This window comes from Neofelis nebulosa, chromosome 9 (assembly GCF_028018385.1).
Source record: "Neofelis nebulosa isolate mNeoNeb1 chromosome 9, mNeoNeb1.pri, whole genome shotgun sequence".
In the NCBI taxonomy this organism is placed as follows: domain Eukaryota; kingdom Metazoa; phylum Chordata; class Mammalia; order Carnivora; family Felidae; genus Neofelis; species Neofelis nebulosa.
Genome location: NC_080790.1, coordinates 74711280 through 74726848, shown reverse-complemented (window position 1 = coordinate 74726848; position 15569 = coordinate 74711280). Strand labels below are relative to the sequence as shown.

At 47.2% G+C, this 15569-nt stretch overlaps 1 pseudogene; it reads left to right on the top strand.

Moving 5' to 3' along the window:
• Positions 1–14369: 14369 nt before the first annotated feature.
• LOC131485148 (small ubiquitin-related modifier 2-like) lies at positions 14370–14717 on the top strand (annotated as a pseudogene).
• Positions 14718–15569: the final 852 nt, after the last annotated feature.

Here is a 15569-nt window from a genome sequence, read left to right as displayed (position 1 = left end):
TCGTAGAAATGCAGCATCCCAGCCCCAGCTGCCCAGATCCCACTGTTAACTGCTCCATTTGACAATATCCCCAGGGACTCCCAGGGGAAGTATTACTGTAGGTGATGCAATTCAATTCAATTCAACCTGTCCTCTGTTATGAAGATACTGCTCTTGGCCTGGAGGATCTTCCAGAAGGGGATGTGGAGGCAAAATGGGAAGGAGAAAGAGGACGACTGAGCCTGTAGCCCCTAGGAGTGCTGAGGGGGAGGGGGGCAGGCCACCAACATCTGGCACAGCCCAGGGTGGCCTTGTGTCCGCCCCTCCTCCCTCTGTGCCTTTTCTTGAGCCCTGGCTCTGGGCTTCTGAGGAATCAAATGATTTATCCCAGCACTCAGGGATTTACCAGAAACTTCCGGAATCCCCCCAGGCCTGTCTCTGCCTCTGTCCCTTTTTTGATCTAGCTTCTACACGTGTAGCTTGGGAAAATCTTGCTAATATGCATTCATTCATTATTTAAAGGTTGCCACTGTTCCTTCAGGAAGGTTAAGCATGATTAAAAGATGGGATTTTTCCACAGGGCACAGCAGCAAAGCTAGGGCTCCCGCATTTTTTCAGCTGTTTTGGCCAAGCCTTGTTGCATAATTTAAAGTCTGTGACTTATTTAGATTTAATTAGCCAAAGGAGCAGCAGCTGAGGCTCACTAGTCAGTATTTATTAAGCGCCCTCAAAGGGTTTGGTAGCTCTTTAGAGCAAAGAGCAGGATCAGCTTTGGACTTGCAAATTACCCACCCTTAAGCAGGAGGGGGTCACAGATAGTGCCAGCAGGTAGCACTTTGGTTTCTCAAGGAGAACAAAGGGGGTGGCATCAAGGAGCCTATGGTGAAGGGACAAATACTCACATAAGGCCTTTTCCTCAGCGGTGAGTTGGTGGTCTTAGCTGTCACAAGCTGTAGTGACAGGTAAGGATGATGGGGGGAGGAGGGGGAATGGATAATGCAGAGCTATACAAATGGGAGGTGCTAGTGAGAGAGGAGCAGGGAATGTGTCCTGACTGCCACCTGACTTGGAGAGCTAGGGGAAGTGGGGGGGACGGGCTCCTGATTTGTGGGGCCCAGCGTGAAAGGACAATGCCAGGTTCCTTGTTCAAAAGAGCCTGAAAACCAAGTGTACCCTCCACCCCCACGATGGCAGCGGTTCCCAAGCACAGCAGGGATCTCAGCCCTGAGGGTTAGCCCATGAGGCCAGACCTGGAGGTAGGTGAGGAGACTCTCAGGGTATAGAGGCTATGTCCCAGGCCACCCCATCAGCCAGAGGGAGGGGAGCGGGCTCTGTGCCTTTTGAAAAGGTGCGGGGACCCTGGGAGCAGACTTGGGAGGCTGAGTCTGGTGATCTGTGGGGAGGACAGGACTTCTCCCGGGCCACGTGGACCCCTTGTCCACCCACTGGCTCTAGAAGCAGAGTCTGGGCAGGAGGAAGCTCCAGGCTAGCAGCTGCTAATCACAGGACTCAAGAAACCTCAGGCTCTCCAAGTCTTCCTCCAGGGCATTTCCCCCTCTTGGCCTCCGCCCCCAGCCCCACTCAACTAATCATTTTTCTCTGGACTCAAAAATCCCGAAACAGGAGAAAAACTCCATTTTTTACCCCTATGAGCCTCACTGTATCAAATGACACAGTCCTTTTCCCTCAAACTTTCCATCAAAGGAGCCATTGTAGGGTACTGGTGCAGAGAGCAGGCATTGGAAGCCAGCCACCAGGAAGCCCTGGAGAAAGTGCTGAGCAAGGCGACCCTGGATGGGGGGGGGGAGGGCGGGCAGGGTGTTTCAGGGAGCTACGCTCCACACCAGGAAGGGCCCCGTGCACGCGGGGGGGGGGGGCTCTCAAACACGGAGCAGCTCTTCTCCAATAACCCTGGCCAAGTTGCCAGAGCAGCTAATACATAATACCTGGGGACTTAACAGTGCTTAACAAAAAAATGAACAATCCACTGAACAAAAGGCTGCAATAGGCAACCTGAGACAAGCTGGGAGAGCTAAAGCATTGTGTGAAGGCATCTGGAGAGGAGGGCACACACTTAATACCCACTGTGCATTCTGCCCTGTCCGGTGTGCTCTGTGTCTATTTCATCCAAGGCCACTCCCCAGGGAGCACTATTCCCATCCCCACTCTGCATATGGGAAAACCCACTCAGGGAGGTTCAGGATTTGCCTGAGCTTACTCAGCCAGAAGGTGGCAGAGACCAAGTGTGGCAAGGAGAAGGAGCTAAAAATTGATTTAAAAAGAGCAAATCTAGGGGCGCCTGAGTGGCTCAGTCGGTTAAGCGGCCGACTTCGGTTCAGGTCATGATCTCGCGGTCCATGAGTTCAAGCCCCGCGTCGGGCTCTGTGCTGACAGCTCAGAGCCTGGAGCCTGTTTCAGATTCTGTGTCTCCCTCTCTCTGACCCTCCCCCGTTCCTGCTCTGTCTCTCTCTGTCTCAAAAATAAATAAACGTTAAAAATAAATAAATAAATAAATAAATAAATAAAAAATAAAAATAGCAAATCTATGTCTTGTCCATTTGGGTTTGTGGATGAAGATTCAGAGCTTCTTTGATAACATATATGAAGAGTACTGTGTATTTTCAATCATCTTGCGCAGACCCACTGGGTCCCTCCAAATATGTATATCTAGGGGTAGCAGCTTCAAAGCTATTGGCTTAAAAAGCTACCTTTCTGTTCTACCCAGTGTCTCCTTTCCTCCCACCAAAGGCTGTGGAGGGAACTGTCTTTCTTTGAGAGGGGACGAGGATGTAAGTCCTCACTCACTGGCCCACCTGTTCCACACATACCCACCATTTTCTTGGGAGGGGAGTGGGAGATCCGCACTCAAAGCCCTGGAGAGCCTCCTCTGGACCCCACCCAACATCCTCTACTGGATCCCTCAAATCAGGTGAGAGTCTGTAGCTGGCCTGGGAGTCTTCCCTCTTGAATCAGCCATGCCTGGCTCTGTTAAGAACAGGGTACCATAACAGGTGTATAAAAGAAGAGGGAGGTGGTCAGACCCAGAGAGGAATCTTAGGGTTTACTCTCACTGACTTTCACTTCTGGGTGATTTCTCTATCCTCACAAACACAAAGCACCTGCCACAACTCTCCCACCCAGCCCACATCAGAACTTGCCTGAGTGGGTTCCTAGAAAATGATGAGCTTTGACTGGAAGACCCTGGAAACACAGCAAAGTGTAGAAAGCTGATATCAGGCTTCCTTCAGAGGAACTCCATATAACTGCCCTAAGCAAACCACACAGTGCAGAACAATCCTGATTCTCAAAACAAATCAGCTAGGGCAGGAATCAAAACCTGGGATGCCCAGAGGGCCCAGGTAGAGCAGGCAAAACAGGGAAACTGGTCAGATGTGTGGCTAACAGGAAATGATGAGCCAGTGCAACTGAGGCAGCCTCTACTCCCCTCCCCCTACCCCCATTTTCACCATGTAAAGATGCTGGGTCCCTGTCCAGGTCAAGTACAGCCAGGAATCCAGTCTTTTTTTTTTTAATGTAATACCTGCTGATTTTGAACTGTTGGTTTGTTTTTTTGTTTTGTTTTGTTTTGCTTGTCATACTATGGACCTAACAAAAGTCTGTGGGCCAGGCCCACTGGCTCACAATCTCTGAACTTGAGATGTGATTTCCCTTATGATACAGTCTCTGTTTCACTCAGAGACCTGCTGGGGGATTTCTTGAAACAGAAAGCTTTCCTAGTACAAAAATAGAATGTGATTCACTCCAGCAGTGTTTAAGCACGGAAGCAGCAGTAAGGGATCCTTCTCCACAACTGCCTCACCTTGAGGTGTTTCAAGAGACAGATCTCTTAATGCATTTCAAATCCAGTTAGAGTGGCAAAAATCTAATTTCCATACAACTTTTTGAAGGAAGATGGGAATTTGGCTCAAGCCTGGATCAGGATTAAAGCAGGGGCAGGGCAGGGGCCTGGAAACAGGTAAATGAGACAGGAGAGTGTATTGGGGGTGGAGGGCTAGGCTGGGTACCAGGCTGAGTGATGTAGAAGGAGGCTGGCAAAGGCTCTGTGGGGTTGGTCAGACAGAGTGGTGGGGCCTGGGGACCAGAGCCAGCCAGAGAGGGGACGAGGATGAGGGAGCATCATTAGTTGTCATGGTGACAGAGGAATAAGGAAAGGGGGAGAAAGAGTGAGGGGGATCTGAGAGAAGAGCTATGTTGTGCTGCTGCCTACAACCAGCTCTCTCCTCTCCACCCAGGCTCCTTGTCTATGACTCTCCTCTGGTCCCTCCCCCACCTGATTCTGCTCATCACTGGCACAGATAAATTACTATGAAATTACATCCAGGACATTTAGATTCGAAACATGGGGAGGATGGACCAGTATCTACTTACTGTGCCCCTGGGTCTCCAAAAGGCCTCTTGAATTAACAATAGGTTCTCCATTGTCCTGCCATAAAGCCTATAATTCCACCAACAGGGCAAAACTTCTTGGATAAGGATTTGTTCATGTTCAATTACAAACCCTCATTAGGAAGGCTAACATCCTGGATATCAATTTCTAGAATCTCATAAGGAATTAGTCTATCACATGGAGCAGGGGTTTCCACTTCAGCCTAGGCATGTCTACCAGTAGGTTCAGACATATTTGAACATGTATGATAAACTCATGTGGCCGACCCCAGATAGGCCAGTTCATAGGATGGTTTCCAGTGATATCTGCTGTGCATATCCAGCATTTATTTCCCCTTGATTTTCTTTTGGAGCGCTCCCTATTCCCTAAGCTTAGTCCATGAGGTACAGGTGCACTGATTTCCAATCAAGGGTGGGCCTAAGACCCAGACCAGCCAATCAGAGCTCTCCACCTCCTGCTCCAAATGATTAGTTCATGTGTGGACACATGACCCAAGCCTGACCAAGGAGTCTCAAACCTGGGACTTTTGCTAGAGGTCCTGGGAAGATAAGCTCTGAGCGAGTAGACCGTATGTCCAGAGCAGCTGGTGGCCATATTGTTCCATTAGGGGAAAGCCTGCCTGAGAATAAAGACTACAAAGAGAAGAGTAGAGCCAAGAAGAGATAAGAAGACACTGACAGGGAGACAGGTGGGAAGGAGGAGAGGAGGAGAGAGAATAAAGTGAGTCCTTGTTGGCATGATTTGAGCCCCTAGATCTTCCAAAAATGAGAAACATCCCTAACCTTTTCAGTTGCTTTTAACATTGATTTGAATTGGGTGTCCGTCACTTGGAGCCAAGTGTTTTGAATCATGTAAAGGCTTTCCCGTTTGGTTTAATAAAGGAGGATTGTATGAGTTGGAAATATGGCAACTCTTGCCCGCCTGTCCTGTGGAGAAAGATGTGGAGATGAACCTAAACCAGGGAGTCTAGGAGACATGGAGAGAGGTGGAATTCTCATGTGCGCAACCTCAGCAGGAAAGGGAGCCATCTCCCCACTTCTTGAGGGAAGACAGCCCTGCTCTGGCACTATGAGGGGTTGAGGGACTGGTGACAGGGCCAGGGGAAATGGCTGCAGAGCCTCACTGTGAGGGGACCTCCTGGGGGAAGCTCCCTCCACCCACCCCCCACCCACCAGGCAAGCATAGGCTGTGCACTACCAACATACAGAGCCCTCACAAGAGGATCCAGGAAAAGACTGTGAAAGGTCTGGAGCAACCCAAATGTCCATCAACTGGTGGGTGGATAACTAAAACATGGGATATCTGTAAAATGGAATATTATCTGGTGACAAAAGGAATAAAGCACTAACACATGGTATGACATGAATGAACCTTGAAAATACTATGCTAAGTGAAAGAAGCCAATCACCAAGGACCACATGTTGTATGATTCCATTTATATGAAATGTCCAGAATAGGCAAATCTATAGGAAGAAAGCAGCTTAGGGCTGGGGGAATAAGGGAATTAGGGTGAGATGCAGGGTCTCTTTTGGGGTGATGAAATGTTCTAAAATTGATTGTGGTGATGGTTACCCAACTCTGAATATACAAAAAAACATTGAATTCTACACTTTAAGTGGGTGAATTGTATGGTATATGAATTATATCTCGATAAAGCTGTTACCCAAAAAAGGTCTTGAAATTCCTATCCAGTCAGTGTATGGCAGGGGTGAGAGTGGGGAGGGGGGCAGCCTCCAGAAGGCCCAGGACACATCTTGCAGCTGCTGCTACCTGGGGAGTCAGTTCTTCCCTTAGACCCAAAGTGCTCTGGGCTGGCACCTTAAGAAGGCTCCACTCTGGCTCATCCTTCCCCATGGGGTAAGGAGCCTGTGGGGTCGAGTGGACATATCCACCACACTCACACCTTATACCTAGACCATAACCTGGGTATACAGGACCCAGAAATTCCTTGCCCAAAAGGCCCCAAACCTTTTTTTAGATCCTGCAGTCCTGTGCCCCAGGTCCATCTTCCCAGGGTAGACTGAATTGGGGGTAAGCATACAAGGGGTATGATTAGAATGTGGATATATAGGCTGGAATGCCCATATCAGGCCCCTCAAATGGTGAGACAAGCTAGGAGTGAGAAGAGAAGTGGCACAGGCCATGGGCCATGAGTAGGGGGGTGGGGGTCCTGTTCCAGTATGGTGATCTGAGGAGTCTGAGAATTCTCAACTCAAACTTGATCTTCCAGGTCAGTATGAAGACATATTTTTCAAGATAAGAGTTTTGAACATTTAACAATTGTTGGCTTGCTTTATTGTTGTAAGATATTTAAATATATAGTTTGTGTACCTGCATTTGTCCTCTGGCACTGGACCCCACAATAGAAAGATCTGGCCTGCTGGGAGATGCTACGTTTAAGGGGAAAAAAATCTTTTAGAGCTTTTCTTTCTCATGAATCCTGGTGTGGGGTATTCCCAGACTGCATTTATCAATTTGGGAGACACAGTTGATAGATCCCTTGCTCCAGGCTGAAGAGAAAGCTGACGTGTGGCTGCCTACAACCTGGAAATTTAAAGTCGCCTCTCAACGTCTTTCACCTGAGCTTACGGCTCAGGCCCTTAGTAAGGTGCGGTCGGAAGCTGGGGAGGCTCTGTGAGCCATACTGAGGACTCCCGTGTCCATCTGGCTCTCTTTCTTTTTTTGTTTTTGTTCTTGATTTTTAAGATATGATGTAATAGGGTTCCAGCAAGGAATAATAGCAGAAGCTCACGAGAAACATCAGAGGGCAGGGCTGGGGCAGGCCAGAGAGTATTCATTCATCTTTTTTCTATATCTTTCTGATGGCTGAAAACCCTGGGGGATCCTATGTGAATGTCCTTGAGGTTGGACCTGCAAAGATATATGGTTTCTGTCCTCCAAGAAGAGGCCACCTGGTTGAGGAAATAACACTGACACTAAAATCACTAAAACAATATCAAAATACCAACAATATAATTTAGGGTGTGACACGAAGTGTTCTCAAGACTAGGGATCATCTTGTCCAGAGTTTCTCCTGGCCACTGTTGACATTTTGAGCCAGATAATTCTTCGCTTGCTGGGGGGGGGGGGGGGGGGGGGGGTCAGAGGTAGGGAGCTGTCCAGCCCATTGTAGGTTATTTAACAACATCACTGGCCTCTACCCACTAGATGCCAGTAACAGGCTCCCCATTTTAGTTGTGACAGCAATAAATGTCTTCAGACCTCACCAAACATCCCCTGGGGGGGGAGGGGAGGGTCAAAATTGTCCCCAGTTGAGAACTGCTGCTCTAATGTAAATCCAGGCCCATCGTCTCCCGTAGGATTAACTTCAGTCTATAGACTGAAGACATCACAGGAAGCCAGAGGAGGGGGAGATGCGAGTGGGCCAGAGGAGCTTGGTTCTTGGAGGAGGAAGTGGCATCTGAACTGGGTCACAAAGGAATGGGGATGATTTGGCTAATCTACCTAGAAGGACAGAGCTCCAGGTAGGGGAAACAGTGTGCTCAGAGGCAAGAGCGTACCCCACATGGCCATGCAGGTGTGTGTGCAATGCCCAAAGTGCCCAGCTGAGGGGACAAGTGGGAGGTGAAATGCAGCCCACCCTCCCCCAGCCAAGCCAGGCCCCTGGGCACCAGGCTGTGTCAGCCCAGAGGAAAGGGAGCCTTTTCCTAGTACAAAGGTATCTTGTGTTCCCCACCTCATAGGCTCATGATGCTGGATCTGTCCAGAGGGGGCCCTTTTTCTAATGACACACAAGCGCCACAGAGGCCAGCCAAGGCCCTGCAAACGAGCATGCCTTGGGATGGAGAGGAGAGGCAAGCCAGTGAAGTAGCCCCCACTCCATCAGGGGCTCTAGTTTTCTCTGGCCCTGGTTGGCCACTGCACTTCTCCACTCTGGTCTGTGGGGACCCCGCCCTGCCCTGTGGGGGCCCTGCATGGAAGAATGACCAGAAGTTCTTTCAAGAGCTCAAAGTAGGCTGAACCCAAAGGAGAAGGAAAGCTCTGAGAGAAGAGCCTGGACCTGGAGTCAGACCGCAGCCAGTGTGTGGGTTGGGATCACTGCCGCTGCCACCCCTCGGTGGAAAGGCCCTGCAGTTAGGCAACCACCCCTCAGGGAGGAACCTCTGCCCACAAGTACCTCCCCTCCTGCAAAGAGACATTCAGAACCTCCAGAAACCCCTTGCCCCATCACTTCCCTTTCTCTGCCCATCCAGCCAGCAGTGGGCCAGTAGAAACCAGGGTACAGTGCTCTTGGAGGTACATGAAGATGGTCACAGGGCACATATTTTGGCGTGGGTCATTGTAAGAGCCTCACAGGGTGAGCCTTCAGCTTCCACACACTCCTCCCCCTCGGGTGTGCTGCCTGGGTGCACGGAGGTCACTGAGGTCACGGTCCAGGGATGCTGCTGGTTCCCCTCCCACTTCCCATTTCATGATCACCCTTCTGCCACTTCTCAAAAGAAAGGCATTCTTCTCACCCATCCCGAATGTTACCATGGAGCACTGACTTGGGGAAAAAATGGATGGTGCAAGGAAGCTACAATCTGAATCCTGGTATCCGTGTTGAGGAAAGGAATGACTAATGACTAGGTAAATCAACAAAGAGCTTCCAATTCTCTGCTTTCATTCAAAGTGAAGGAGAATCTCTTCTCATTGTCAGCTGATAGATTTTTAATGACCCACCCACATGATCTTTGACATATAACTCAAAAGGAATTTATAAAATTGATTGATATTGCTGTAACAAAACTCCTTATATTCCTTCGTACTTATGTGAAAAGGTTTCTGAGGTCAGCACTTGCATCTATTAAAACACACACACACACACACACACACACACACACACACACAAATAGAATTACTGCTGAACCCTGACTTCACCTAGCAATGAGTAATATTCAACCATGGATATATGAACTAATTGGGGCAGGAAAAAAAGCTTCATCTCTTTAAGAAATGTATTTCCAATTAAGCTTTTTTTATGCTTCCTTAGAATCTATTAAAATTCCTAATAGCATTTGTTTTGATTAATTGTTCACTAGTTGTCATGGTACAAACCCAGATAGAATATTCTCTAATATTTAGAATCTATGGTCACAGGAAATTTAAAAAATTAATTCATTTTAGATACATAGTTTTAGGAGAGAAGTATGATAAGGTGATACATAAAAGTCATTCAATCATAAAAATATAGGAGGATAAAATTCTGGAGGGGAAGTAGAATGAAAATATAAACTCAAAGAAAAAAAGAAAGATGACATTTTCCCTACTGTTAAGAACTTCACAAATTCTTTTAAAAGGATGGTGGTGGATATTCAGTCACTATAGTATTTCATTTGGAGATATTTTTCAGAGTTCTAAGACAGTTTTATTTTTTAGTGCACACACCGGAGAGCACACCTTATGTAACTATACCATGAAAAAAAAAAATTGAATGTTTGCTCCCACAAATGTGCAAAGGGTGGTACCTAGATTTTCACAATACTTTTAGGAGTCTGCCAGAAAAACCTTTAGAGCCCCCACGGGCCCCCAAGCGTGGCTCTTGCTGGCAAAGAATGGGTGCCTAGAATGAATGAAAACCAACAAGTTTGAATATGCTCCTAAATCCTGGGGGACTTGAGGGCACCCTCAAAGCTGGGGGGCTCTCTCCCTGGTGCTCGGTTAGTGGGAAATGGACCAAGGACATCTCCCTTCATCCAATCAATACTTCCCTCCTGTCTTTTTTGTTTTGTTTTGTTTTTTAAGCGTTCCTCTAAAATCTCAGTCTCTCCACTACAGATGTCCTGTCAGGTCGGTGAGAGCTCTCTCCTGGTTTGCCCCCGCTGCCTCCACGGCTCCTTTCCTCCAGGAGCCCGAAACCCCCAAAGCTGCCCCCCCGGAACCCACGCCCACGCTGGCTGGGCACCCCGGGCGCGCGCGTGCCACCCGCTGCTTCCTCCAGGTCTCCGTGACTCTGGGCTCATCCTCACTCCCAGCTCCGCCGTGAGTTTTCTCATCTGGGTCTCCAGTAACATGGGGATAATAAGAACTAAGCGAGATGAAATGTGTACCTCCCCTGCCACCGAGACTTGCCTGCACCCAGAACTGGGCATCCAGTTGCTTTTAGCTAATCGTGGGGTGACAGCTTGTCACTGACCAACGATTACAGAAGGGCTTCCTAGCGTGCCTCTTCTTCGCGCCCAGGGAACCAAGGAGGGTTCCCAAATCCCCCAGGGCTCGTTTACGTAACCCGCCAAGTAGGGGTGATGACAACGCCCTCCCCTTCCCGCCACCGGTGGGCGCGGGGAGCTATGAGGTCATGCTCAGGTCACGTGACTTCGCCGTTTCTATCTCTTCGGTACTCTTACCAGGACCGTCGGGGCGTGTGACTTTCAAACAGGTTATCTCTCCCTCCTCCCTCTCGCTAGCGCTGGCCCCTTTCACACCAAGGGACCGTGTCAAAAGTCTAGGATCCTGAATGGTACGGCTTCAAATGCTAGGATTTAAGGACTGGGGAAGAAATAAAGAGGGGAGTAGGAAAAAAGAATCCAAGACTGCACTTCTTGCTGCTGCAGTTTGAAAACCAGGCTTAAGCCCTGTTCTTTAAAAATCTTTTCTGCCAAAGCAATTTGACATAGGTAGTAAAGAGATGCTTAAAAATCATCGTAGTCTTAACCCATTAATTCCAGTTCTAGGATGCTTGTCTAAGGAAACAATCTCAATTGGGCAAAGGTTTAGGTACACAAAAATCGCTGACTTGTTATAGAAACTAAAAAATGTGTATGATGAACTTGAATAGATTAGAGTATAAAAGAATAATAATCAGGCAGGTGTTTAAAATGGTGAGGGGCGCCTGGGTGGCGCAGTCGGTTAAGCGTCCGACTTCAGCCAGGTCACGATCTCGCGGTCCGTGAGTTCGAGCCCCGCCTCAGGCTCTGGGCTGATGGCTCGGAGCCTGGAGCCTGTTTCCGATTCTGTGTGTCCCTCTCTCTCTGCCCCTCCCCCATTCATGCTCTGTCTCTCTCTGTCCCAAAAATAAATAAAAAGCGTTGAAAAAAAAATTAAAAAAAAAAAAATAAATAAATAAAATGGTGATTTTCAAGAATTTTTCATGACATGGAAAATGCATGGAAAAAATGACCATAAGGAATATTTGTTGCACATACACGTGCCAGATGTTCCTGCCAAATGATTTGTATAGATAGATTCTTACAACCATAGGAGACAGATTCTATTATTATCTTTCTTCTAAAAACTGTCCTCCAGGAGGAACTTATGTAAGGTTGACTAGCAAATAAAGTGGGAGACTTGAGGCTTAGAGTTTATCCAAAGGGCTAAGTGGCAGAAACAGGATTTGAACTCAGGGAATCTGAACCCAGGGTCCAGCCTCTTAACTCCCATGCTCTTAACTACCTTCCACAGTAGTAAGAAATCAGGATGAAACACTGCACATGCACCAATAGACCACACATATACACACATGTGCTCCCTCACCCCCACAAGCTATGCATAGAAAAATAATGGAAGGACAGACTCCACATTTTCACAATGCTATCTCTCGGTGGTACAATTACCTGCGATTTAAATTTCTTTATACTACTCTGGATCTTTAAATTTTTCTACAATGTGTATATTAATTTGACAAGTAGACAAAATGTTACATACAGATTGATTCCACTAAAAAGCCATGTGCTAATTGCAGCATCATTTATTATAATGAAAACTCAAGGTAACTCAAATGTCAATTACTATTTGAATAGATACAATCAATTATAAAACATATTAGGTGCAATAATTTGCAGGCATTGAAGGTGAAGTTTACACAGACCAAATGATTCCACATGGGAGGTGCAAAATGGTAGGCATATCATGCATAATTATTTGAAATATCATTGTGAAATCTGAAAATTAAAAAAAATCACTATCAGGATGGTAAAATTATATATGATTTATAGAACGTTTTTGACTTCCATAATGTTTTTCTATTTCTTGTATAATAAAATTTTCAGGGGCACCTGGGTGGCTCAGTCGGTTGAGTGTCTGACTTGGGCTCAGGTCATGATTTCACGTTTGTGAGTTTGAGCCCCACGTCGGGCTCTGTGCTGACAGCTCAGAGCCTGGAGCCTGCTTAGGATTCTGTCTCCCTCTCTCTCTGCCCCTCCCCTGCTCATGCTCTCTCTCTCTCTCTCTCTCTCTCTCTCTCTCTGTCAAAATGAAATAAACATTAAAAAAAAAGTAAATTAAAAAAATTTTCATTGGGTTAAGGCTCATTTATCAAAATTAGCATGGATCACATGGGCATCTCTTTTGCCTTTCTGTTTTATTGCATTTCATTGCCAAAACACCCCAATGAGAATAGGCATTTCCCCCCTTTCTACTGTTAGGAAAATTAAGGCATAGAGAAGGTGAGTTACTTTGCTAACCTAGCAAATGAATAGAACTAGAACCCAGGCCTGTAATCTCCCTCCCGAGGGCTCTGGCCTATAAACAACACGGATTCTTTTGTGTAAGGACTGCATAGTGTTGCCTAGAGAATAGAAACCACTATTATTAAGACCCCAAACTGAGATCCAGATCTGGATTCTCTCCAATGGGTGAGAGCCTGGAGGCAGGAAACATGCCCTGTTGATGTTCTGTGCATCCAGAGTGGGGCTGCCTAGGGCCTAAGGCTTTCTCCCACCACTGTCCAAACCCCTGCACCCCTCCACCCACACCCAGCCAGCCTTGTCCCCATATGCAGACTCCTTGGAAACATGCCTTGCCCTTGGCTGGAAAGAGGCCAGCAGATTTGTAGTTTAACCTCCCCCATCCCCTATAGGGTATAGCCCTGCTCATGGCCCCCATAAGAGGGGCAAGGACCCCAGAGGCTAGCATGTGTTGAACCAGGTAGGCACGAGAAGGAAGCCTGGAAAGAGAGATCAAAGGACGTCAAGAGTCAGCAATAGTGGGTGAGGCCAGCAGTGGGAAGCTGGGAGTTTCAGGGGTCCCAGGGAACTTGGTCATCAGGCCGTCATTCCTCACTTAACAGATGGAGATATGACCTGCCAGGATTACACAATTGTCAGAGAGAGTAGGGGTGAATCCAATCCAAAGCCCCAGGGAATCAGTGGAAGACCAGTCTAGGATTCTGCCGAGCCAGGCTTCATTCATTTAAGATATGCCCAGTGTCACACTTGCTTACCAGATCTTTCTTTTCTTATGGGGCCAGAGCCAGTACCCTATCCCCAATTCCATCCCACTGGGGGTCAGTAACCCTCATGGCTCAAGGTGAGAAAAATCTGGGAAGTCACAGGGGTGGGGGCGGCTCCCTCTCCAGGAAAACAAACCCAACCTCCAAAATACATGAAACAAACCAATGGACTGAGAGTCCAGGGGTGTGTCCAAGTCCAAGAATTCCAGAGCCCAGTGAGGAAAGTTTTTAGAAGGCAGGAGGAGTCAGGAAGAGGCAGGGTTTGAGTGGTCCAGAAAGACATGCCATAAAGAGCCAAGAGAAAACTGTATGATTCCACAGGTATACTAAGGGCGCAAAGTGCTAAGAAGTGGAGCTAAGCCCAGGTTGAGCAGTTCCGATGGCAGGGAAGTGTCCTTAATAAGGAAAAAAGGAGATGGGAGATTGGATAGATGATTTGTACAAACAGTGCATGTAAGTTCCGACTACTCAACACAAAGGTGACGTTAAAGATACTTTCTGTAAGTCATTGACCCCGAATGCTATAGGGCACCCAGGGAAGTGTTGCCCAGAAAGAGACCTGTCCATCTGTCTGAGCTGGCTGATGACTGGATATTTGCTTTCCTATTTCTACGGGGTCCATGCGGTTTCTTTTGAGCAAAGAAGGAGAGGCAAGTGCCGTTCCAGGGATCTAACAGAGAAGCTGGTGCATCTTACACGGTAAAATGAGCTCATGTCCTGCTTCTGCTGCTTCTGGTGCTGTTTGTGTGCTCCTTTGCCGCAAACCTGGTACCTGTTCTGTGAAACAGCAGCAGAGGACGTGCCAGCCTCCCCATGGCTGAGGAAAAGCCCAAGGAAGGCGTCACGACTGAGAGCAACCATCACATTTGAAGGCAGCGGGCAGGATGGTACTGTGGTGCTCTATAGGATTAAGAGGCATACGGCACTTAGTACACCAATGAAAGCCTAACGTCAACGACACACAAGGTTTGTCAATGAGGCAGCTCAGGTTACAATTTGACAGGCAACCAATCAGTGAAACGGACAGACCTTCGCACTTGGAAATGGGGGATGGAAATACAACTGATGTGTCCCAGCAGCAGACAGGAGGTGTCTACTAAAAAGGGAAACTGCCACTTTACTCCAGAACTCTGTCCCTCCAGACCAAGAAGACATTCTCAATTAAAAACTGCAATTTGGATCCACCACATCCTGACTCCTACAGTATAGTTTTCTCTATTCTTCCATTTTCCCCTCTCCATTCCTCTATTGTACATAAAGTGTGCACGTACAAGAGCATATTGCGTGTTTAAAAATTTTTTAACGTTTACTTATTTATTTTTTCAATGTTCATTTATTTATTTTTTTTTAAATGTTTTTTAATGTTTATTCATTTTTCAGAGACAGAGCATGAGTAGGGCAGAGGCAGAGAGGGAGACACAGAATCAGAAGCAGGCTCCAGGCTCTGAGCTGTCAGCCCAGAGCCTGACGTGGGGCTTGAACTCCTGAACTGTGAGATCATGACCTGAGCCGAAGTCTGACGTTCAATCGACTGAGCCACCCAGGCGCCCCAATGTTCATTTATTTTTGAGAGAGGGACAGAGTGCAAGCAGGGGAGGGGCAGAGAGAGAGGGAGACACAGGATTCGAAGCAGCTTGAACTCACTAACCACAAAATCATGACCTGAGCCAACGTCGGACACTTAACCGACTGAGCCACTTAGGTGGCTCAAGCATATTATGTTTTTTTTTTTTTAACTAAATGGCCAGTGGTATGTTGTGATTAACATCAAATGGAGATAAGATGGGGAAAAATACTGATTCTATGAAAATAGCCCCCTTTTCCATGCTCATTCAGCTCTTGCCTTTACATCCTAGGAAGTTATTTTGTTCTCATTGTTTAACAACGTAAGAATTCTTTGATTGGAGAATTTTGATGTTTTTCATTTGTCATTGTAAAACCAAGGCAACTTTGTAATTTTCTAAATTTCATAAATTATAATTGTTTATAATTTTTTTGCACGTAGCCATTACA